The sequence below is a fragment of the Podarcis cretensis genome (genome assembly GCF_951804945.1).
Source record: "Podarcis cretensis genome assembly, chromosome: 8".
Classification (NCBI taxonomy): domain Eukaryota; kingdom Metazoa; phylum Chordata; class Lepidosauria; order Squamata; family Lacertidae; genus Podarcis; species Podarcis cretensis.
In genome coordinates, this window is record NC_137177.1 from 27,051,780 (window position 1) to 27,076,999 (window position 25,220).

General features: G+C 45.7%; 1 protein-coding gene across 3 annotated transcripts in view; it reads right to left on the reverse strand.

Annotated features, from left to right (window-relative positions):
* FGR (FGR proto-oncogene, Src family tyrosine kinase) overlaps positions 1–25,220 on the reverse strand; it is a 61,136-nt gene that overhangs the window by 18,695 nt on the left and 17,221 nt on the right. For all 3 annotated transcript variants that reach the window (XM_079986117.1, XM_079986115.1, XM_079986116.1), the window contains exon 2: positions 2,782–2,842. The gene's annotated coding sequence lies outside the window, so the exon portion shown is untranslated. The remainder of the gene's footprint in view (positions 1–2,781; positions 2,843–25,220) is intronic.

A 25,220-nucleotide genomic window follows, 5' to 3' on the forward strand; every position in this document is an offset into this window, starting at 1 on the left:
GATTACAAACAAAAAAAAAATTTGGAGGCCCCACTGGCGAAAGCGCGCCTTGGGTTACAACCTGTTTTAGTTTACAAACAGACCTTCGGAACAGATTATGGTTGTAAACCAAGGTACCACTGTATCTCACACCGCTTAAAATTGTGAATATTAAGCAGTATATAAATCAGTGGAGGCCACACCTTCTTACAGCAGCCCGAATAGCTCTGTGTCAAGCATAGAAGAAATCTGACCATGCAGAAATAGAAAATTGAGACTAAGATTCTAAATGTAGCTCAGATGGCCAAACTTGCAAATATAATAAGGATTACAGAAGCCTGGCAGTGAGATTTGTAGAAAAGTGGAGCTTGTTCATATATTGGAAAGAAAGGGCACAGGAGGCGATAAATCCATAGTGGTTATTAGGGGAGATACAGTTTTAAATATATCGTAACTCCGGTTAGACAACAAAATATAGTCAGCTTAAGGAAATTCTGTTTAGAGCCCTGGTTGTTCTACAAATTAAACAAAACGATCAGGTTATCTTATATTGAATAATGTTGAATGAGTTTGCACAATATGCATATTTAACATGAGAGTTTATCACTCTAAAGTACCTTTGCTGCAGCAGGGATTTCAGTAGCCCAGCATTGGAAAAGTTTGAAAAAATATACGTTTGTCCTTGTAGTTTAAGAACTTATGGTTTTTGAGGAAGGAGTAACACATACGGTACATTTGTGTGTCTCCAGAGGAATGGAGGCCCAGAACAATTCCACCTCAGCTGGGGGAATTTTATTTCCTCTGCTTTGGACTTAGATGCTCCACATTCACCATCTAAGCCAGCTTGGGAAATATTGGTGTCTTGATTTTGACTGCTGTGTGAGTATTCCTTTTTTGTTTTTGTATGGGGTACAATGTAATGCCCTGCTACTGTACTTTTGGGTTGTCAGAAATAAATTTTTAAATGCTTTATAAAAAAAGATTTTGCACATTATTATTATTATTATTATTATTATTATTGATTACCAAGGTCTTGGGTAACGTTACAACATGAAAACGCAATATTAAAAACAACTTGCAATTTACTTACTTACTATGTGTATTTAAAGTTTATATAACGTTTGTATATTTATGGACAGATGAATTTAGTCTTAGTTATTTGCATTTAATGATTGAAAACACGCACACACACAATCAATACATAGAGATAGAGATCTATACACACACACCCCTGAAATATATGAAATAAACAAATCAGTCCCTGTATGGGCTGGAGAAGGGATTTTAATTTGCCCAGGGAAGGCAAAACAAAATCCAAATGTGCTGCCCACCCCATGCCACCTTCAGAAAACAAGCTCTTCCCATCTTTGTGGAAGGAAAGCAAGTGCAAAGCTGCATCTAGACGGGCCCTTAGGCAGAGTCTGGATCTGCAAGTAGTGAAGGAATGCAGGCAAGGCACCCAGGAGGGGGTTGGGGTGGGAGAGCGCATCTCTTAATCCGGAGTGACAGAGACATTAGAGACACCTGCCACCGACAGCCCTGGGTCAGTAGGACAGTGGGAAGCAAGTGAGGAATGGTTGGCACTGGGTTGGGGGGAGGTTAGATATATATAAACATGCAGAGACAATAACATTGCCAGGGGTTTCTTCTCTCAGACACACACTGAGGAACCACGGCTGTTGTCTAGGGGATATTTCTCGTACAACCAATAACTGGGGCACATTGCAGCAATAAAACAATATATTTGTAGCCTTCTGTCTTGTTGCTTATTTGTGGGTTTTGAAACTGCATTTATTGTGGAGTGCCATTGATTGACCCCCACACTGGAAAAGGGATATTGGGGGATTCCGATGAAAATGGAAGCAAAAATTGCTGATATTTGCTTATTCATCCCATGTCTAGAACAGAAATCAATCCAGCAAAACAGGATTGGCATTTGCTCTCGTTGCTTTCAGTCTGCAAACAATATGTAATTGATTGCGTTTTCTTCCCCTGTTTGCACTGTGGGACCTTTGTGCTGAAATGAACGGGGAGGAATAATATAATGGCAATGTAATTTATGTAATTAATTATGAAAGTCAGTACTTTCACCGGTGGACAGCGAGACGAGTAACTTAGTTTTTTGATGGAAAATGAGCTGCAGTGGAATGGAAACAGAGTTCCACGCAACAAATACAGGGTAGAACAGAAATTGATGTCTTCTTGCATCTCTACCCTGGAATATTTTGATCAGGGCTGGCTCCAGGATTTGGGGAGCCCTCAGTGGACCCCCTAGTCTGGGAGAGGCAGGACAGGCAAACTGAGATTTCATCTATGCTGCAACTGAGATTCTTGGGTATTCTGTGCAAGGTGGAAAGGGTACAAACATTAGGGTAGTGGCCCCTTTACTGGGCTTGTAGCCTAAGCAAATAACCAAGCTAGCCACCCTCTGGTGATGACCCTGTTTTTCAATAAAGGACAGGTAAAAAATATTATAATTTTTTTTTTTAAGTAATTTTGTCCCATGGGATCTCCATAACGTCATTGCAGCACAAAACAGGCATTTCTGTAGTCATAAATGGTAGAGTTGGAAGGGACCATGAGGGTCATCTAGTCCAACCCCTACAATGCCCAACATGTCAGTGGACACTTTACCCTGGCATATGCATTTTGGGTACACACTGCTTGGCCAGAGAACTGCATTATGAAATTCAGAAAAGTGCAAATTTCAAATTTCATTGTTTTGGAAACTGCAAATTAGGCTAAGTTTGTTTTTAGAATGTGAACTGACTCAAATTTCTCCCCTACCATCTGCCCACTTACCAGGCTGTCCCGTCAGGTCAGTGCTGCTGTGTCATGTCTCCTGCTGGACGGGAACACGTGCCTAAGAAAGAACAGCAGGAAGACAAGCAGAAAGAGGCTTGGTTACTACCCAGAGATACTAAATCTCATGCCCTACACTGTCATAGCCCCTCCAAGGGACAAGCACTTAGCACACCGGCATCCATCAATATCAGTGTCCTTGCAGACAGGTGGGAATCCTTATGTCAAGACTCATAACACAGGTGACCCAGATGATGGTCCCATTCCTTTGATGGACATTGCAAAGAACATTGCAAGTCTGCGTTGCATTTACTGAGCATTTGATTGTCTTGCACAAAGTTCATGCAGAGGGTAGATTATACCTGGCCTTTATGGAGCATTTGTTCTGATTTGTTTGTGAGGTCATAGAACCTTGCAATCTGGTCATTATAAGGACAAATGTTTAAGAATTGGTGCCTGAGTTTGATCTTCATTTTCCTCTTCCTATCCCTTTCCCCTTCTGTGTCATTTTTTTTTTTTTAACTTGAGAGCCTGTGGGCAGAGACCAGCTTGGTTAAATTCACTGTATGTAAGCCACTCTGGGAGCCTTTTTAGAGTGGGGTATGTCCAGCCACTTTTGATTGATGGGGTCTGTGTGGAGAGGGTAACAATGTTCAGATTTTTGGGTATTGAATTACAAGAGGATCTGTCCTGGGGTGTCAACACAAGGGGGCTTGTGAAGAAGGCGCAGCAGAGACTGTACTTTTTGAGAATCCTAAGGAAAAACCATCTTCTGCAGAAACTGCAGCTTGCCTTCTATCACTGTGCCATTGAGAGCGTGCTCACTTATGGCTTATGTGTGTGGTACGGAAGCTGTACTACCCAGGACAGGATGGGGTTGTGCAGAGTTGTTAAGGCAGCAGAGAGCATTGTTGGCTGCCCACTCTCCACCTTAGAGCAGATCTATGCCACAAGGTGCCATAGGAAGGCACTGGACATAGTAAAAGATCCATCGCATCCTGGTCACTGTCTCTTCGAGCTCCTGCCGTCGGGACGGAGATACAGGACGATGAAGACAAGAACGAGCCGTCTCAAGAACAGCTTCTTCTCCAGAGCGATCTCGGCCCTGAATGGGAAACCTGGACTTTGAAAGTCATCTAATCTTCCTTGCTGTATTATATTGTATTGTTTTAATTAGTGTTTTTATAGTCGTTCTGATTTTGTGTGGAGTGCCCTACCTGGGTGGATGGAGCAGCCAAGTAATTTTCGTTGTCCCTGAGAGGGGGCAATGACAATAAAGATATTATTATTATTAATTATTATTATTATTATTATTATTAAATGCTCTAAATAAGTAAATATTAATAATAAGCATTTGTTCTGCATTCATCCTGAATTGCTTGCATGGGGCTCACTTCCCTGTCACTTTCCAAACTACAAAAAGTCCTTTTTTAAGAAAGGTATGTTTGTTGTGCTAGGGCAACAGAGTCTTTTAATCCACTCCGAAGGCACAACCCTAAGGTTCTGGTATTCACTTGGATCCCTCCTGCAAAATACTGAAGGTTGTATCCAAACTTGTGCAGATAACATGTTCCACGAGCATAAGGATTTCTGCTTCTGCAACAGGACTCTCCCATTTCTCCCCCTCCCCCAGTGCACCCACTAAATCTGTTCTATGTTTTTAGCTGTTCTGATTTTTATCTGTAAGCCGCCTTGAGTCCCTGTCAGGGGAAAAGGCAGGGTATAAATGTACACACAACAAGTGTGCCCCATCCCTCAGGACCAAATCTTGGTTCGGCGCAAGGCACACTTGGAAGGAGAAGACAGCATGTGTTCCTTTGATACTGCCCTGACCATCTGGGTCCTGGGAGGTAACCAGGTTCGATCTCTGGCTGTGGAATATGGCAGGGATAAGACTCAGTCTTTTGCTCAAATCCCAGGAGGGTTAAGGGGGCCAAGCCACTTATTTGTTATACTGTACTTCCTTACTGTTCTTAGGATACAGGAAGGCTCACAGCCTGGATAGCTCAGTTGGTTAGAGCGTGGTGCTGACAGCGCCAAGGTTGCAGGTTCAATCCCTGTATGGGACAGCTGCATATTCCTGCATTGCAGGGGGTTGGAGTAGATTATCCTCAGGGTCCCTTCCAACTCAATTACTCTATTCAAGAGTTCCCTGTGTTACCCAGGACGCGGGTGGCGCTGTGGGTTAAACCACAGAGCCTAGGGATTGCCGATCAGAAGGTCAGCGGTTCGAATCCCTGCGACAGGGTGGGCTCCTGTTGCTCAGTCCCTGCTCCTGCCAACCTAGCAGTTCAAAAGCACGAAGTGCAAGTAGATAAATAGGTACCACACTGGCGGGAAGGTAAACGGCATTCCCGTGCGCTGCTCTGGTTTACCAGAAGCGGCTTAGTCATGCTGGCCACATGACCCGGAAGCTGTATGCCAGCTCCCTTGGCCAATAAAGCGAGATGAGCGCCGCAACCCCAGAGTCGTCCACAACTGGACCTAATGGTCAGGGATCCCTTTACATTTACATTTACCTGTGTTACCCACTGTCCCATTTCGCGATCAATGCATGCAGAGAGAGGCTGTTATGTGCAAGTAAGGAAGAGATACAGTATTTATTCAGGGAAGCAACAGTACAGGCTTAGTAGCAGTTGCTGCCACCTTCTGAGTTACCTGCCTCCCTGCACTGCCTACGGCCCTCCCCAGCCTCCACTGAGACCCTCCACTTTGCCAGGAAGTGTGGGGGGGGGGGAGGAGCTGGGTAATTTGCCGTAAATTGGCAAGGCTTTGCAACTCCCAGTTGTTCAACTGCAACAACAAAATGACTCCCCCACCCACCCAATGCTTCCTAAATTAAGCTGCTGAAATGACAAAAAATAAAATAAAATGGTTGGAAAACCAGGAGTGGATTTTTGTGTGTGGCAGGATTGCAAGCTCAGCCCTGGTGCTCAAGGGCACCCTCTTTCTTAATTCTAAGTGTATGTTTTCCCTAACTTTCTTCTTTTTGCACCTGACTCCAGCCAATGGACCTCAGGATCCCAGCAAAGAAACTGGAGAGTTGACCACACAAGCTTCAACGGAGCTTGTTCTACAGCATAAGCATTCTCAGCCATTTCCAGGTGGCTTGTTTATTGAGCACCCATCCTGACTGGGTTGAAAAGTTTGCAGAGAGGTGAGACGAAAGGCACTTCCAGATGGTTGCTGTTTCAAAATGGGATTCAATCACATACTGCCTGCTTGGGGGCTCCCCATCTGGTTGATTCCTGTGAAAACACAATCCTGGACTAGATGGGTCATTGGCCTGATCCAGCAGGCTTGTTCTTATGTTATTTTTCTTATTTAAGATATCCTACCCTCCAAGATTTCTCCAATGAAAATAGGGACATTCCAGGATCTAATCTGAAACCGGGGCGGCTTCTGTAAATCTGGGACTGTCCCTGGAAAACAGGGGCACTTGGAGGGTCTGAGACAGCTGTTAGGTTACTTTTCTCACAGAGAGGCTTGTTATGCCCAGTTATTTTGCATTTAAAGGTAAATGGACCCCTGACCATTAGGTCCAGTCGTGGACGACTCTGGGGTCGCGGCGCTCATCTCGCTTTATTGGCCGAGGGAGCCGGCATTCAGCATGACGAAACCGCTTCTGGTGAACCAGAGCAGCGCACGGAAACGCCGTTTACCTTCCCGCTGGAGCAGTACCTATTTATCTACTTGCACTTTGACATGCTTTCGAACTGCTAGGTTGGCAGGAGCAGGGACCGAGCAACAGGAGCTCACCCCGTCGCGGGGATTTGAACTGCCGACCTTCTGATCGGCAAGTCCTAGGCTCTGTGGTTTAACCCACAGCGCCACCCGTGTCCCTATTTTGCATTTAGGCACCTTAAATTGTTTGCTCACCGGTTTTCTCGTGTCTATGCCCAAACATGTGACTGTGCAATCTTGAGGGCTGCTGATTCCACACACTGCTGGCTCCCAAGAGCTGGAGCGAAGTCAATGCGCCTTCCCTTCATCCCCACCCCCACAAAAGCAGCAGCAGCAGCAGCGCCAGACTCCCTGCTCTGGGCCCTCTGCCGAGTTTGCTCTGCTCTCTGTTTCGCCACCAGGCCCATTTGCTGGCCAGGCAATTGTCACCCCCAATCTTTCTCTCCTGACGGCTGGTCTGTGAAATTGTTTTCCATGGTGGGTGCCTTAACACAATGGGAGCAAAGAACGATGGACCGAATTGGACGTGTCGTGGCTCAAGGGCGTTGGGCGCCCTTCAAAGCGGCCCAAAGGGCAAGGGGTGGGGGTGAGAAGGAAGATAGAGACCTCTGGGGAAGCCAGGACCAGCCAAGCCCACCACAGCTCTTTAACCCTTCACTGAGCAGTAACAAAGAGAGGTTCTGATGGAGACTGACGCGTCTGTCTGTCGTTTGACATGCCGTCCTGTGCCTCTGATGGCAAACTGGTTATTCTAAAAGCCAAACCTTTTCAGACCGAGGCCCCCATTCCCTTCTGGGCAACATTCCAGGGGCCACGTGCCAGGGGTGGGAAGGACCAGAGGAAAAAGTGGAAAGAGCAAAAAAGAGAGAGGGGGGAATTTATCACTGTACACTAAGCCAGTTTCTACACACACACACACACACACACACACACACACACACTCCTGTATGTCCTCCATCCAGACAAGCAAAAATGCACCATCAGGGTTCAAGGAGATATTCCAGTGCAGCAGACCCAGGAAGGGCTGTGGCCTGAGGAGAGGAGCGAGATTGTGGCCGGGGAGAGTCCAGAGGGCCTGTTACAGTAGGCTAGTTTTTGCACAGACTCACATTCCCCTTCTCTGCTCCGATTCCAGGTCAGCAAGAGGCACTAAGTTGAAGAATGCATTCCACCCAAGTAAAATCTCTCAAGGAGGATGTGAAGCCAAGCCAGTGAGGCTGTGTAGCTGAGAAGGGTCAGTTTGCGCCTGGGTTACTTCACTCCTTTCGTAGATGCATTGTTGCAGAAAGGGGTATCTATTTTCAAGCCTTTTTCAGCCAGAACTCACCAGAATCGGTTTCGGCACCTCTCAGGTGGGCGCCATTGTCATTATAAGAAAACAAGGGTTCATGGTGAGTTCCAGCACCTCTTTTTCTAGAAAAATAGCAATGTTCTTTAAAAATAATATATAAGTATAAATTTGTTTTCTGGAGATATGGAGAGTTAGAGATTGCTCTTACTTACCACCTCCCCCTCTTTCTCACCCCTTGCTTGTCTTTTTCCTTATTCTTCCTACTTATCTGATCAAAAACAAATATCTGGGTTTCCAGTTATTCCACAGGCCCCAAGGCTGCTAATATCTGAGCCATAATTTAATTATTAGATATCCCTTTCCCTCCTAGTGTTTTCTGCCTCCCCAAAGGACATCAGGGCTGTTGTTTTTCTTCCTTTATAGTTTTTGCTCTCATGTCAGCTACTGTTCTCCTCCATTTCCACTGCAGTTTGTTATTCTTGTAGATCATGACAAATCTTTATAAACTACTGACAGGGGCTTGTGCTAAACTAACGTTTACTCAGAAAAAAGATGTGTTGAAATTAATGGATCAGGACCATGGACTTCAATAGGTCTACTCTGAGTAAATGTTCATTGGCTACAACCATGGGAAGGGGGAGATGCTGGGAGCTGAATGGAGTGACTCTCCTAGGAGGAAAGGATACAGCATCTGGGACTTTTCAAGTTAGAGGAAAAGCAAGTACAAGGCGACATTGCAGAAGTTTATAAAATAATGCATGGCATGGAGAAAGCAAGTAGTGGAGACAAGCTTTCCCCCCTCTGTCAAAACAGTAGAACTTGGAAGATTTGGAACAGATAAAAGAAAGTCCTTCACACTGCACATGGTCAAATTATACAGGTCACTTCCACAAGAGGCACTGATGGCCACCAACCTGTATGGGTTTAAAAGAGGATTAGACAGATTTGTGGAGGATAAACCTGTCAGTGACTCCTCAGCTGGAGGCAGCAACGCTTCTGAATGCTGCAGAAGAGGAGAGTTGTGCTCAGATCCTTCTTGCAGTTTCCCCACAGGCATCCAGTTAGCCACTGTGAGAACAGGATGCTGGACTAAGATGGGCCAATGTGGGACCTTCTTTAGTGCCGAGCTATAGCCCCACTTAGAAGAACACTTATCCTCCTGGACCAGCCTGCATCAGGGGTAGCCAGTGCAGTTCCCTCAAAATGTTAATAAAATCATAGAATCGTGGAGTTGAATGGGACCTCCAAGGGCCATCTAGTCCAACCCTCTGCAGTGCAGGAATCTCAGCTGCATTGAGCACCCATGACAGATGGCCATCCAACCTCTGCTTAAAAAGGAGAATCCACGACCTCGCGAGGGGGTCCGTTCCCGCTGTCAAACAGCTGTTACTGCCAGAAGGTTCTTCCTGATGTTTAGTCGGAATCTCCTTTCTTGCAACTTGAAGCCATTGTTGTTGTTGGACTCCAACTCCCATCAGGCATGATAGAAGCTGCAGCTCAGCAACATCTGAAGGGCATTGGTTGGCTGTGTGTAACCTGAGGCAAAGCGGGAAGAGGAAGATGAACTGGACTACCCTTCCTGATCAGAGTTCCTTGACTCACAAGCGGCTGAGCAAACTTCTCCATTTTGTAACTGCCGCCCCAATCAGGAAGCAATGAACCAGCCCCACCCTTGAGGAAAACCATGACTTTTCCAACATTGTGAATCCAATCTGGTGCAGCAGTTAAGTGTGTTGGGCTAGGGCTGAGGCTGCCTCACCCCTGCCAGCCATGAAATCTGATTGGATTACCTTGGGCCATTCCCCATCTGGCAGCCTGGCCTACCTCACAGGATTGTTCTGTCACAAGATAAAAATGGAAGCTTGAGAGAACCACCCCACGATACCTTCAGGTACATAGAAAAAAGGCGAGCTCAAATTGCAGTAAATAAACCTATACAAAAGTTCCATTTCTACCTCACAGACCACGTGGCGCTTTTCAGAGCAGAAACCACGCTGGCCAAAGTCTAATCTGATGACACAGAAATAACCAACTGTGGTCTCAACAACAAGTGTATTGCCTTCACTTTCATATCACAGCCTGTTTCCTGCTAGTGTGTGCTGGTTTAAAATGAAATAGGTGGGAAATAGTGTAGCTCTGTTGCCTGTTGTAGCTGCCCCATCATCTGTCTCTGCAATTAATTTTTTTTAAAAAAAAAACCCCATTGTACTAGCCAAAAGCCATGGCAAATCCATACAACCACAAGCCGCTTAAAATATAACTCAAACAACTGCAAATAAAAACAGGAAGCATAAATTAGGAAGGTGACAATAACAGGGAAACCACCAGGGATACAGTAACTCAGTTACTTCTTCCTAACCTTTTTTTGCCTTCAGAGCAAAAAAGGGCCACTTTATGCGCCACTACAGCACTGTTGTCACTCAGCAACCAGTGGACCCTCTCTGTCAGGGAGAGCTGATTTCCTGTCCAAAGGGGGGGTCTTAGAAAGAGCCTCGTTGGATCTGCATATAAAGGACAAGTTATCATACAATGGGAGATATATTCTACCTGGGGTTGCCCACAAATAAAGAGTCTGTGTGCACTTGAAATCACAACTCTATAAAAGCAGTTCTTAATGAGGCAGGCAAGAGTTTGGTCAAATAGCTAGATCTGACATGCTCTGTTTTCAAAAGGAGAAAAATTGGTGGTTCAAATCGATTGCAGGTCCCTTCTGGATTCTATCCATAAGAGCCAGTCCCTTAGCTGACACTTATCCACGTTCAACTCCTGAAAACAATAATAGTCTAGAATACTTTGACCATTTGAATTCCACAGATGGCTAGTCCTCAGTTCCACAGAGCACATAGCCAGGAGATGCTCAATGGGTAAAGAAGTGAGCCTTTTCAAGTAGTTTAACTGGGTGCAAGCCGCTCTGGCGTTATACGTTTCCCAACCAGCTTCAGTGCGTAAAAGAGATGCTGACACTCCTGTAGGTAAGGAGAATAATCTGCTAATAAACTGAGTCTGCACTATTTCTAACCCTTTAATGGAGTTCAAGTTGTGGCCCCAGATTTCAGCTCCATACAACATTTGAGGGATCATTTTGCTATTGTAATTTTTCAGTGCAGGTTTGAATAGCTAACCACCCTCATTATAGTAAAATTTCATCAGTGCCCCTATTAGCTTTCTATGTGTCGACTTTCACTGCCTCAATATGCCAGTTCCAAGGCAGATATTCACTAAAGAGTATCCCAAGGTATATAAAAGATCAGATCTGCTCTAAATCATGATGATCCCCATGCTCCATTTAAATCTAATACTGTGTTTACCGAAAATCATGATTTTGGTTTTGGAGAGGCTTTCATGCTTACAATAGGAACTGAAAGCAGCCAAAAGATTTTTAAGGTCCAGGTGAGAAAGAGGAAGAAGAACTGTGTCTTCTGTGTACAACAGATGTGAATTTTTTAATTCCTAATTACTGGAGAAGGGGAGTAAACTTGGGCTAAATAAGGTACCAAGTCATTAATATAGAACTTAAAAAGACTGGGGGCCCCAATCCAACCTTGTTTCAATGCTCGAGTTGATTTGAAAGCTTCAGACACACCACCCTTAAGATCTACTCTAACCTTCATTTCCATGTCACTGTAAAGTTTTCAAATCAGTAACAGAAGTCTGTAGCCGTTGCTGGTTTTAAGTAGTCTCTCCCACACTCTGCTTCACTTAATAGAATCAAAAGCAGCAGAGAGATCAATGAAGGCGGCATATAGAGTGTTCTTAATGTTTTCGGTATATTTCCTAATGATGTGCATCAATGTGAAGCATTGATCAATAGTACTGTATCCTCTAAGCCCTGCTTGGTGTTCATGAAAAATATTATTAGTGTGCAGCCAGTCTGATAATATATGAAGGAGATGTCACAGATAAAGCTTGGAGGAAATGTCTGGTAGCCTTAACTGAGCAATAGTTCTGTGGATCATTTCTATCCCCTTTTTTGAAAATTAGGACAATGGTCCTCATCTTCCATCCAGAAGAGATTTGGGCCGTGCTATTTATGAAAGTAAATAAACCTTCCAAGATGGGTATCCAACATTCCATGTGGTGCTTAAAAAGCTCAGGAGGCAACATATCTTCTTCACCTGGCACTTTAAAAAAATTTCCAACCTTCAATGAGGGATTTAATTTCCTTATTCTATACCAGTTGCCATTCAGTAAGTTTAACAAATCTTTACTTGCAACTGTTTAGTGGGGTTGCCCTGAATGGTCACTAAATACGTTAGAGAAATGCTTAACCCAGCCTGCAGCCAGAATTATGGCTTCTTAAGATGATGTCTCTTCCAAGCCTTGGGATATCTCTGTAATGGCTTCCTTCCCTCCCTGAAATATACTCGGGGGCGAGAGTGGATTTCATGCTCTTTATTCAGCTGATAGTGGTGAGGAGGAATGAAAGTCCCCCCAAAGTATCTGCTTTATATACATTATTTACACAATGGGCTGCATGTGATTGGCTAATTCTGGAATTCTCCTGCAGGCCAGTCAGGTTGTGGATTCACTTCCATCTGGATCTGGATTGGGTGGCTCCTGCAGACCAATCATAATGCTGCATTGTTCTAGGGCCAATCAGACTGCTGCATTTTGGATCCTATTTAACTCAGTACATGACACTCCCCCAGGTTCCCACAAACCCTTCTGTGTTTTCACAAGGTGACATAAGTTATGAGCCGTGTTGGCTCGTACTGTCCCACTAACCTCAGTCTGCCCTCAGCCAGCCCCCACATGACCATAAAGCATAAATCTAACTTGCCAGCTAGTCCAGGACAAGTGACTTAGACCTTACCCAATCTAGAGCTTCACTCCCCTGACTTAAAAGTTACCCTTCTCATCATCAGTGAATCCATCAAGAACCGCCCTGAGATCTTTGGATGAAGAGTGCTATATAAATCAAATGAATGAATGAATGAATGAAACCTTTAATCCACATCAAATCCCCATGTGTACAGTATATTAAAAATCCCCCCAAATAACCAATAAATACAGAAGATTAACCCAATAGATTTCTGAGCCATGGTCACACCTGGGTCATAAGGCTGAATATCAACAGGGAATGTTTTTGCCAGGTTTCTGGAAGTGTACATTTTTGACACAGAAGAGGAGTTTGGGGACACCATAAAATATTCCCCCAATAACCCTCCAAAACGTTCTATGTACACCATTTTGCTATCCGCCCGTCCATTCGTCCCTCTCAAATAGTTGCTACTTTGGAACCATGTTTGCTTGTTTCAAACCAGCATTCTGATCCAAGCAACTGCCCTGATTCCCCTGCAACACACAGAGACGGAGGATCCTTATTCAGGCAAATAACCAGACAGAATCAGCAGCAGACACAGTGCTCGGAAGTCATGATTCAGGAACCCAGGAGCGCAGCAAGAAGTTCAGAACTGAACAGAAGAAACAAAGATGTCCCAGCAAGTTCCCCCACCCCTCTCGCCAAGCATTTAAAGGCAAGACATCACACATTCACTTGTGAGACTCTCTCGCCTTGTGGGAGTATCAGGATTGTGATCACACACTCTGCTAGTCACCCAGTCACTGCCACTTCTTGTTCTGCCTTAGTTTATCCGTTTTAGTTATTTTATGTATTGTTTGTTTATAATAGTTTTGTAGCTTTCAGCTGTACTTCATCTACAATTTTATTCTATGCAATGTTTAGAGACCTCTTTGATTAATGTCGTTTATAAAGCTCTCCCTCTCTCCTCCTCTGAATGCAAGACTAGAATAATTGAAATATGAGATAATGCCTCAGCAATCCAGAAAGAGACAAGGCAATTTCTACAAGAGATCTAGCTTTCAGCAGCGAGATACTCTCAAGAGGTCCAATGTGCTAAGGTAAAATTCACCTTCTCCACAGGAGATGGCTCAGTTTCTCATTTCAGCTTGTATCTTACTTCATAGGGATATGCAGGGATTTAATAATGTAAACTGGACCCTAGATTGGAAGTCAGTAGGCAACTGCCTGGAAAGATAATGTAAACACTTGATAGCAATTGAGGTGAAATTTGACTAGGCCTCAATCTGCACTATAAATTTGAAGCTGTGTCTTTGGCTAACCCCGCCCAGCCCCGCCCCGCCGCCCAAATTGTAGTGTGTTAAGAGTGCTGAGAGTTGTAGGAGATCCCCATCTCCTTAAGAGAGCTGCAGTTGTCAGCATTCCCTGAAAAGAGAGATTGACTGTTAAGCCACTGTGGGAACAGCTGGAGAAGGGGGGGGGGCGTGTCAGATAGGAAATTGATATTTATTTGTATTTGTTTTTGTGTGTAACTTTGTATTAATGTAACATTTTTATCGTGTATCTTTGCAATATTTTGTTTAAAGTTGGCTGTTGTTGCTTCCGTTTTTTTGTGCACTGCTTATCAATATATTGAATTTATTAAACAGCATAGAAATTAAATAATCAGTCAATCAGTAGTAGCTCTTTGGGGGGAATGGGCAGTTCTCCTAACAACTGTCAGCATCCTTAAAAAAAACTACAGTTCCCAGTATTCTTTGGGAGTAGCTACAACTGCTTAAAGTGGTACAATACTGTTCTAAATGTACAGTGGTAAGGTAAAGGTAAAGGGACTCCTGACCATTAGGTCGAGTTGTGACCGACTCTGGGGTTGTAGCACTCATCTTGCTTTATTGGCTGAGGGAGCTGGCATACAGCTTCCGGGTCATGTGGCCACCATAACTAAGCCGCTTCTGGCGAACCAGCGCAGCGCACGGAAACGCCATTTACCTTCCCGCTGGAGTGGTACCTATTTATCTACTTGAACTTTGATGTGCTTTTGAACTGCTAGGTTGGCAGGAGATGTTGTACTTAATTCGTTCTGGAGGTCTGTTCTTAACCTGAAACTGTTCTTAACCTGAAGCACAACTTTAGCTAATGGGGCCTGCCGCTGCTGCCGCGCTGCTGGAGCATGATTTCTGTTCTCATCCTGAAGCAAAGTTCTTAACCCGAGGTACTATTTCTGGGTTAGCAGAGTCTGTAACCTGAAGCATATGTAACCTGAAGCGTATGTAACCCGAGGTACCACTGTATTGGGGAGATGGGTCCTTAGACCAGATAGTCTATCAAATAGAGGACTGTCCCCTGTAAAATAGGATACTTTGCCCCTGTGGGAAACAGGATATTTACCTTCACCAGGGTTGAGGAACTTCCTTCATTCAAGGGCTGCATTTCCCCTTGTGGGGAACATGGCATGCCAGTGATGGGCCGGGCCAAAGACAAGAGGTGGATGGAGCAATAGATACGTTTCTTACTTTCGTACAGTTGGCTATTTTTCAGACCCCACCCCTTCTCCAACCTCTATCCAGGCAAGCAAAAGGCATCATCACAGGTCAAGGCACAGAAAGAGAGCATAGAGCAGGGTCAGTGAGGGTGTGGCCTGGAGAGGATCATGAGGGCCAGATGAGATGTCTGGGGGCCACATTCAACTCCCAGGCCTGAGGTTCCACACCGCTGGACTAGACAGTCCTATGTTCCAGCAGGGCCTCTCTTATATTCTAAATACTCTGGGCAATCTCTAGTTCACACGGGGGCACGCTGATTTGATTTGGTATTTTTATAAAAATTAAAAATGCATCCTCAACTTCTTCCCCAAATACAAAAACAGGAACTAAGAGCAATTTGAGGCTGTTAAGTATTTTTGGGAGGGATTCAACCACATACTGGTCAATTTAAGTTTGTGTATTTACAGTTGATTGGGAGGTCTTGCACAATGGACACACTTCCCCAAAACACTAGACTTTTTATACTACGGAAAATGATGGGGAAATGCACCAGGGAGCAAAGGATCACTGAATGTCATTGAACCTCCCCACAAACAAATGAGAAGGGTTGTCGTTAAATAACCAACGTCATCTGCCCTCCATGCACACAAATCAGGATGGTGTTGCTCCATCGACAGGTTGCCTGGAAGCACCCTAAAACAGAGAAAGTGTCTTAGAAAATACAGCTGCTGCTATGCTGGGACAAGTGCGAGGAACCTTTGGCCCGCAAGATGTTGCTGAACTACAACTCCCATCATCCCTTGCCATCGGCCATGCTTGCTGCGACTGATGGGAGGTGCAGTTCAGCAACATCAGGTGCACCAAAGCTTCTCCACTCCCATACCAGGACTCTGTATACTGGGAGACCTGGGTCACATCAATGCCATACATTTGAAGCCCCTGGGAAAGCCAGGTGGAGTGAACGTGATGGCGCCAAGTCTCAGACCTCTTGCTCTTTTGAACCAAAGGCAAGGCTGGTTACTTTTGCTGTGACTCACAGCCCAACTTTCACTTCTGCACAGTCACTGGCTGCAATCGGCCCGGAGCTGCATTTCTCAGAACACAAGAGGAAGCTGGGATGTATATGGTGAGGCTGCAGATCCCAAAGTGGCTGCCCTGGGCTGCGAGACATTGGCTTCTCTACAGCCCCACAGGCTCTGAGTGGGATGTTTTAGCGGAAGGGGCACCTGTGTGACTGTCTCTCTACTCCCTATTCTGTCCCTCAAAACTTGGATAGAAGCTTTAGGCTGTAATCCTGCTAGGCAAAGATGCGGGCTGCAATCCCATGCACAATGTAGGAGGGAGAATCTATTGAGCTTAATAGGACTTACTTGGAAGTAGGTAAATGCATTCAGGCTTGCAGCCTTTCCACTCATTGGAAGCGCAACAGCGGTGATCACTCTGTGCCCAACTTATGGGTTAATTCGGTGCGTGTGAAAGTCAACTAACCAAGAGGGGGACTGCAGAAGGGCTGGAAGTGATGCTTAGCCGCCAAGCACATGGGCCTAGATGTTTGCTGAAGGAGCATATGCTGGCTGTGCTGTTCCGAGGGAGTTTTTCATTGGTATGTTTGGTTGAATGTCTCCCTGCTGTGTACAAGGCTATGTACAAGGCAAGCAACACTTGAACTACTACCTTGGCGGCGGCAGGCAGGCTTATCTACTATCCCCCCCGCCAGCTTTGCTTCAGGGGCCATCTCAAGACATCTGTCAAAAGAGCACAACAGACAGGGCCTTTTCAGTGGGAGTGCCATAGCTCCAGAATGTTTTGCACATTAAAATGAGGCAGGCTGTGTCTTACCCATCAGAAACTGAAGACACTTAGCTGCTGAGCTATATCTCTCAGCAGTAAGAGAAGCAATTATATATCTATATCTATATCTATATCTATATCTATATCTATATCTATATCTATATCTATATCTATACCTATACCTATCCCACAGAATATTGCACTGGCCACCCCATTGCTTATGCAGCCAAAACAGTCCCACCCACGAGGAGGAGGAATTGACAGGCTTGGGTGGCATTCTTTTTAACAGGCTTGGGAGAATCCCAACCTTTGCACAACTGCACTATAAAAGGTCGTTCATTAAGCACTGGGAAAGAGGATTCTTCTTTCCCGTACGTATTGAACCTACTGCTGCCAGTCAGTGGCTTTAGGCTGGAGGAAACCCAAGAGCTATTTTTAGGATTTCTTCTGCATTTTAGGGATGGAGCCGTGCCCAGTTTGCCTTCTTCGCACACACCCTGCCAGCTCTGCGTGACCTGGCCCTGAGAGTCTAAAATTGTATGCCAGAACCGGGTGTGTATGTGTCTTGATGCATGACCCCCCCCCAGGCACCCCATGAATATGAGATCAGGACCCCAGACAGGGGAGACACACGCAAAAGCCACTGTTAAGCTGACTAACGTTTTGTGAAGATGTGCTTCATCCTCCCTATTCCAGGTTGGGCACACAGGACGAGTTGGTACAGGTCCAACATCACCAGAGGCTGCAAGGGTAGCCAACCTGGTGCCCTCCACTAGTTGTTTGACTACAACTCCTATCCTCCTCAACCACCGGACTTGCTGGCTGGGGCCGATATGAGCTGGAGTTGAACAATAACTGGAATGCTGCAGTTTGGCTTCCCCCAGACTACTGATAACATACAATGTCCTGTCTGCACTCTACTTTTAAAGCAGTATCGTACTACTTTAGACAATAATGGCTCTGCCCCAAAGAATTCTGGGAGCTTCAGTGTGTTAAGGTTGCTGAGAGTTGTGAGGCAACCCCTATTCTCCTCACAAAGCCACAATTCCCAAAGTGGTTTAATAACCAATCCCTCTTACCTAGGAACTCTGGGAAGTGTAGTTTCATGAGGGGAACAGGGGTCTCCCCACAACTCTCAGCACCTTTAATGAACTACACTTCCCAGGATTCTCTGGAAGCCATGATTGTTTAAAGTAGTATTATACATTTGATCAGTGTTATTTTTCCTAGAAAAGAGGTGCTGGAACTCCCCATGAACCCCTCTCTTGTTCTCTTAGAATGGCAATGGTGCCCACCTGACAGGTGCCAGAACTGAGTTCCAGTGAGTTCCAGCTAAAAAAATAACCTGCACTGAATGCAGTATAGTGCAGATCCTTTCAGATTGTAACTCTGTTTTTATGATGCTGTGCTAAGGTTTCTTTAAGTTGTATGTTCCATATACCACTTGAGAGGTTTTAAAATATTAAGCCATTGAGAAATGCTTTTAAACGAATGAAATAAAACTAGATGGAGAGACCCATCTTCTTTAAACCACATCAAGGCATTGTGAGCCTTGCGCACCATAAATGAAATTCGGTACATTTGCTTCAGATACCATGAGAAAAGAAGTTCACAGCAGCAGAACTGCAAATAAATACTTTGGGGGGAAGCAACTTTGTGAGGTCTGCGGCCTGTAACACACCACAGCCATCGTCTTTGAGAACATTAGCTAAAACAAGGTCCCCTCCACTAGGCTGAGGGTGGGGCAATTAAACCATTTTTACAAATACGTTCTTATTGGGGCTGCAGCCCAATTAAATGCAATTTAAACTGATTAATTGACTCCCAGCTTGTATGATTAAGCAATTGATTAAATTTACATGCCAGTTTAAAAAAATCTTCTGAACCAAGAAGCATATGCTATGTTTTCAGCAGATATATGCACACATCTTTAAAAATGTATTTTGTGTGTGCATATGTCTTTGTGTGTGACAAAGAATTCCTCTTTTAAAATGCGGTTTGCCTCCTGCAATGTTATAAAGATGTTCTTTAAAAAAAGAAATTGGTTGCCAAGCTTTCTGGAATACATTATTAGCCCATCAGAAGGTTAACTGAATAATCTAACAGGTTAATTGTTTAAACCAGGGCTGACTTTGCCAGAACGCATCTCCCCTCCTCACTGGCTATGCTGTCTGGGGCTGATAGGAGTTGAATTCAGCAACCCCTGGAGGGACACAGATTCCGCAGGCCTGCTTTAAACACCAAAGGCCCAATTCTTACATATTTGCAGAATGTCACCTGCAAACCTTGCTACCAAATACTGCTGGGTTTGTTTTTAACAATCACAAAATGCTACATGTAGCCACCTGATATAAGAACCTTAAAAAAGCCCTGCTGGGTCAGAGTCGTGCTGGCCTATCCACTCCTGCATCGCAGTCTCACAGTGGCCAACCAGTTCCCTCGGGGAAGTCTGCAAGCTGAACGTGGGTTCAACAGCACTCTCCCTTCCCTGAGATTCTCTGAAACTGCAGTTCACACTAGGATTCATATGCTGTATTCAAGCTCAGGTACCAGAGCACAAAATCCGGTCCGTATCAGTTTTTGGACATGGCTTTCCGCATCAAAGTGCATTGAATTAGCACCCATTCACCCACCCAAAACTCTTCCCTTCTTTCTGTCCCCTAAAAAGTTGTCTGAAAACTATGGAGCTACTTCACAACTGACAGAGAACATACGTATTTTGTTATTGGGTACCAGACCAATGTACAGGCATTCCCCCCCCCCCCACTAATGGGAGTTCAAGTTGTGCGCATTCAGTTTCATGAGCTTAGCAAAACACACACACAAACAAACAAATGGTGGGCATCCGGGAAATTTGTCCCCCCCCCCCAATCCCACCTGCCATTGAAACCAATGATGTTCCCACTATACACAATTTCACAAATACGTAAGTTCTCCTGCCAACCTAGCAGTTTGAAAGCACATCAAACTGCAAGTAGATAAATAGGTACCACTCCGGCGGGAAGGTAAACAGCGTTTCCGTGCGCTGCTCTGGTTCGCCAGAAGCGGCTTAGTCATGCTGGCCACATGACCCAGAAGCTCCCTCGGCCAATAAAGCCAGATGAGCGCTGCAACCCCAGAGTCGGCCACGACTGGACCTAACGGTCAGAGGTCCCCTTACCTTTACCTTTAAATTCACGTACCCAGGAACGTAACCCCCGTGTAAGTGGGGAGTCACCTGTACACAATATCACCTTGGAAGAAATAGTCTAGTGGCCAGTGTGCTCTATTTGGAGAACATGCTGCAGCTCTCCACCTGTGGTCCATGAGCTCCATCCAGGTGGCCTGCAGAAAGGAGGGAGGCTGAACAATTGAGAACATCTATACCTGGCCATGCACTTGATTTATTTTTTTTCTGATGGGGAGCAAAGCTGTCTGGATCTGAGCCAAATTATCAGAATGGGCTAAGGCAGCCTTGGCCTGGTGCCCAAGATTTGCATTATACTGCCTTGGTTTTGATAATGATTCAGACATGGAAGAAGCAACAAAAGGCTATTTTTCTTCATATTTAATCCAGAAGCACATCTCTCACATTAGGAAGGAAAAACTACAGTTATTAAAATGTGAGTTATGCATATGCATCTGTAGGGTTTTGTTTTATTTTTTTAACCAGGGCAGTGCACAAAGTAAATACTGCAAATAAATAATTAGGTTGGTTTCTCACAAAGCAAAACAAGGAGAGTTGTACCTGCATATATCTCAGGTTTTCTTTTTTAATAAAGCTGGGGATATGCGGGTTGTGTTCACCTGGGTGTTGCCCCACACCCCAGCAGATGCCCATGTATATGTGTTTCAATTTGTAGAATGAAAAAAGTGGTCACCCAAGACCCTCAGTAATTTTAAAGTAGCCCATGGGGAATGGGATGGAGTTTGAGAAACACTGCTCTAGCATTCAGGCCCCTGCTGCACCATGCATTTCAAGCAGCACCATGCCACTTTAAACAGCCAAGGCTTCCCCCAAAGAATACTGGGAAGTGTCATTTATTAAGGTGCTGGAACTTTTTAGGCAGTCTCTATCCCGCTCACAGAGCTGCAATTCCCAGAGGTGTTTAACAATCAATCCCTCTTGCCAGAGAACTCCAAGCATTGTGTCTCTGGGAGGGGGATAGGGGGCTCCTAGGGGCTCTCAGCACCCTTAAGGAACTACAGTTCCCAGGAATATTGGGGGGAAGCTATGGCACTTTGAAGTGGTATGATACCACTTTAAATGAATAGTGCAGATGGAACCTCAGAGCTAATATTGTTAGAAGGAGAACAAAACGGGAACCAGTGCACTCAAGAGTTGCCGAAGGTTATACCAGGGCCCTGTTAGTTCACTCAGCTCAGTTCTGCAGCAGCCCTCCAGGGTCTTTCCTAACACCTGAACCTGCTCTTATTTTTAAAAACTGGAGATGCCTGGGCTTGAACCTGTGACCTTCTGCATACTGAGGACACATCCTTCCACTGAGCTATGGCCCTTGCCTGGTTTCCTCCCACCAACCCACAGGGGGAAACAACCATGGAATGGCCAGGGAAGAAGATGGCCAAAGTCTTGCTTGCAGATGCTACAAATCACAGCAAACAACAACAGCAAGGAAACTCTATTCTCCTCCAATGGAAGAGATTTCATAAGAACATAGGAAGCCACCTTATACTGAATTGGACCCTTGGTCCACCTAGCTTCATGCTGACTGGCAGCGGCTCTCCAGAAAATCAGAAATGAGACTCTGCTAGGTCTTACCTGGAGATGCTGGGGATCAAACCCAACACCTTCTGCATGCAGAGCAGACATCCTGCCACTAAGCTCTAGCCCTTTCCCTGCCATCACCAGTCCCTCTGCTTGCTGCTAATCCCTTTCTCTGCAGCTGGGTTTTCCCCAAGAATAATGAAAGCATCCGTAATTGGAATCCTATTGAAAGCTTAAAATAGCTGAACCCAGGGGGGGCTATTGTTAGACGTAAGAGAGCCTGACTTTGCATACCCCCTGGGGCACTCCCCCTTTGACATCCCAGCAGGCTTGTTGTCCCCAGAGGAATCTGGCAGCATAAATCAACAAGGGAACAGAGCCCAGAATATTTCACAGGCTCTGCCTTCGCACAATGGCAAGGGGAAAGGGTGTTGAGGCTGGGGGTGGGAAGAGCCACAAGGAGGCAGGCTAGGCCTCTGGCTTTGTCTTATCTCCCTTACAGGTGGGGCTTACAGAAAGCTGCACTTAGCTTACCTGGGCCCACCACTTTCCCTTTTCTACAGCCATCCAAGTTGATGGCCATCACTGCCTCCTGTGGGAGCACATTCCATTATTATTATTATTATTATTATTATTATTATTATTATTATTATTATTATTATTAATTTACTTAAGACAGGCTCCGGCAGTTGGTTGGACAAGACCAATAGTGGGTTCAATAGTCAATATGGCAATTTCTGCACATGCTGTAAAGGGAAGTGAGAGGCAGATGGGATTGTCAGCCTAGGAAAGTAGCCAATCTAGAAGAAGGAAAACTGATCCTAAACCTCTGCTGTCTTGTGGAACATCTTCAGTAGAAGAAAAGGCTAAGGAGTAACACTACACAAATCTGAAGGGGAGTCCCTAAGATGGTTGGATGGCACCTTGTATGCTTCCTTCCAGCATCTCCTGCTTTCCTTTGGAAGAAGAAGAAGAAGAAGAAGAAGAAGAAGAAGAAGAAGAAGAAGAAGAGGAGTTTGGATTTGATATCCCGCTTTATCACTACCCGAAAGAGTCTCAAAGTGGCTAACATTCTCCTTTCCCTTCCTCCCCCACAACAAACACTCTGTGAGGTGAGTGGGGCTGAGAGACTTCAAAGAAGTGTGACTGGCCCAAGGTCACCCAGCAGCTGCATGTGGAGGAGCGGAGACGCGAACCCGGTTCACCAGATTACGAGTCTACTGCTCTTAACCACTACACCACACTGTACCACAGTATTAAGGCCAAGAGGGAAGTCTTGTCATCTGGGCAGCCCAGGACCTCCAGACACACTGCCCAGGCTTGCGCCCTGGAGAGGTCACTTCAAATTCTCAAACCATCTTGTCCCAGTGAGTAACCTGGTCACCAAATTGTGCACCTGTTGGAGTTTCTGAACCATCTTCAGGGGCAGCCCCACATATAACACATTGCAGTAATCTAACCTAATCGTTACCAGTGCATAGACAACATAGGCCATCTCTGTACAGGGGTGGGGGGCAGCTGGGCCACCAGCCAAAGCTGATGGAAGGCACCTTATGCCACTGAGACCACCTGAGCCTCAAACAACAGCAAATGATCTAGAAGTACCCTTAAGCTAAATACCTGCTCCTCAGAAGGAGTGTAGCCCTATCAAGAGCAGGCAACCTCCCATTTTACAGTTCAAATCAGGAAAAATAAATACAGTAAATGGACAAAAGTACAAAGAATCATGGGATGCGGGTGGCGCTGTGGGTTGAACCACTGAGCCTCTTGGGCTTGCCGATCAGAAGGTCGGTGGTTCGAATCCCCGCGATTGGGTGAGCTCCCATTGCTTGGTCCCTGCTCCTGCCAACCTAGCAGTTCGAAAGCACGTCAAAGTGCAAGTAGATAAATAGGTACCGCTCCGGCGGGAAGGTAAACGGCGTTTCTGTGCACTGCTCTGGTTTGCCAGAAGCGGCTTAGTCATGCTGGCCACATGACCCGGAAGCTGTACGCCAGCTCCCTCGGCCAATAAAACAAGATGGGCATTGCAACCCCAGAGTCGTCCGCGAGTGGACCTAATGGTCAGGGGTCCCTTTACCCTTTACCAAGAATCACAAAATGTTTAGGAGTATGCGTCCCCCCAGAAAAAAAGCACTGGCTGACAACATATATGGCAGACCCCACTCAGCGATTAAACAGTGTAGGGGAAAATATCCAACTCTGAGGAACCCCACATTGAAGGCTCCATGAGGCCAAAGAATAGTCCCCCAGCATTACCCTCTGGAAATGACCATCCAAGTAGGACCAGAACCACCACAAAGCAATGCCATCCACCCCTTTCTTTTATCTGTCTCAAATATTCCAGCATCCACCCGCATTGGATGTCCTCAAGTTCTAGTCAGTTATTTCTCCGTGCCTTGAATTACTTTACACACTTCTCTCATGCCACCTCTTACTCGTCTTTGCTCTAAAGTTAAAAAGTCCCAAAGGCTGCAACCTTCCTTCGCAGGGGACTCTCTCCATCCCCTCTTGTGGGCGTGAGATGTGGCCTTTGAACTTCTGCCCAACAACCCAAGTTGCTGGCGAGGAGATGGCAGCCTGCACATGGAGGCAGATGGTCATGGACAGAAAGGGCTTAGCCAGGAGATGCTGGGATATAGCAGGTCCTGTCAGGTGCAAACGAGAGAGCGGAGAGCCAAACAGTAGAAAAAAAGAGCCCCGCACGTATGCTAACTCACTGCCAGCCCTGAGAGGAAATGTATTTGGGGGAGGGGGCTGTAGCTCAGTGGCAGAGCAGCTGCTTTCATACAAGAGGTCCCAAGTTCAATCCCAGGCATCTCCAGGTAGAGCTGGAGAAAACTCCCATCTCAAACTCTGAAGAGCTGCTGCCAGGCAGTGTAAACAGTGCCAAATGGCCCAATGGTCTTGACTCAGAATGCAGCAGCTTCCTATAGTCTTGTGAAAGGGACGTAGCTTAGTCACAGAACATCTATCTCTCATGCAGAAGGTCCCAAGCTAAGTCCCTGGCATCTCCAGGTAAGGATGAGAAGACTCCAGGTGGAAAACTCTGGAGAGCTGCTGTCAGCCAGTGCAGACACTACTGGGCTAGATCAACCCCAACAATCTGTAGAAGGCAGCTTCCTATATTCATATATTAAATTTGTTCCGTTTTTAAGGCAGGCTGGGGAACCCCTTGCTCTGCAGACTTTGTTGGACTCCAGCTCCCATCAGCCCCAGCCTGCACAGCCAGTGGTCAAGCAAGCAGGAGGGAAGCTGCAGTCCAACAGCATCCCTGCCTAAAAGCCTAACAAATTTATTTTTTTGGCCTCTGCTTGCAAGGACTGAATTCTGCTTTCCTTCTTCTGATGAAGTGGGCTGCAGACTTGCGAGACAATCATCTGTCAATTGTTCAAGACACGGCTGCCCTTCCGAGACTCCCTGCTACACTTTGCACTGCATTGTGGGGAAGGGGATATATTTTCTAAGCCAGGCAACCGGGACCTTTTCAAGCGAAAGAGAGGGTCCGAAGCACAAGCCAGAGAGGAAGTGGTGAGGGCGTTTGCTGGAGGGAAACCGGATGGAGACAGGAAGCCACCAGGATTCCGGTCCAGTTCACAGCAGCTTCAAGGAGGAAGCTGAGGAGGACTGCGGAGGGGATGGGGGGGTGGGGTTTGGGGGGCGAAAGGCTGCTGAGCTGCATGCAAAGTAATGTCCAATGAACAGCAATATAAGCGGGCTTGAGAT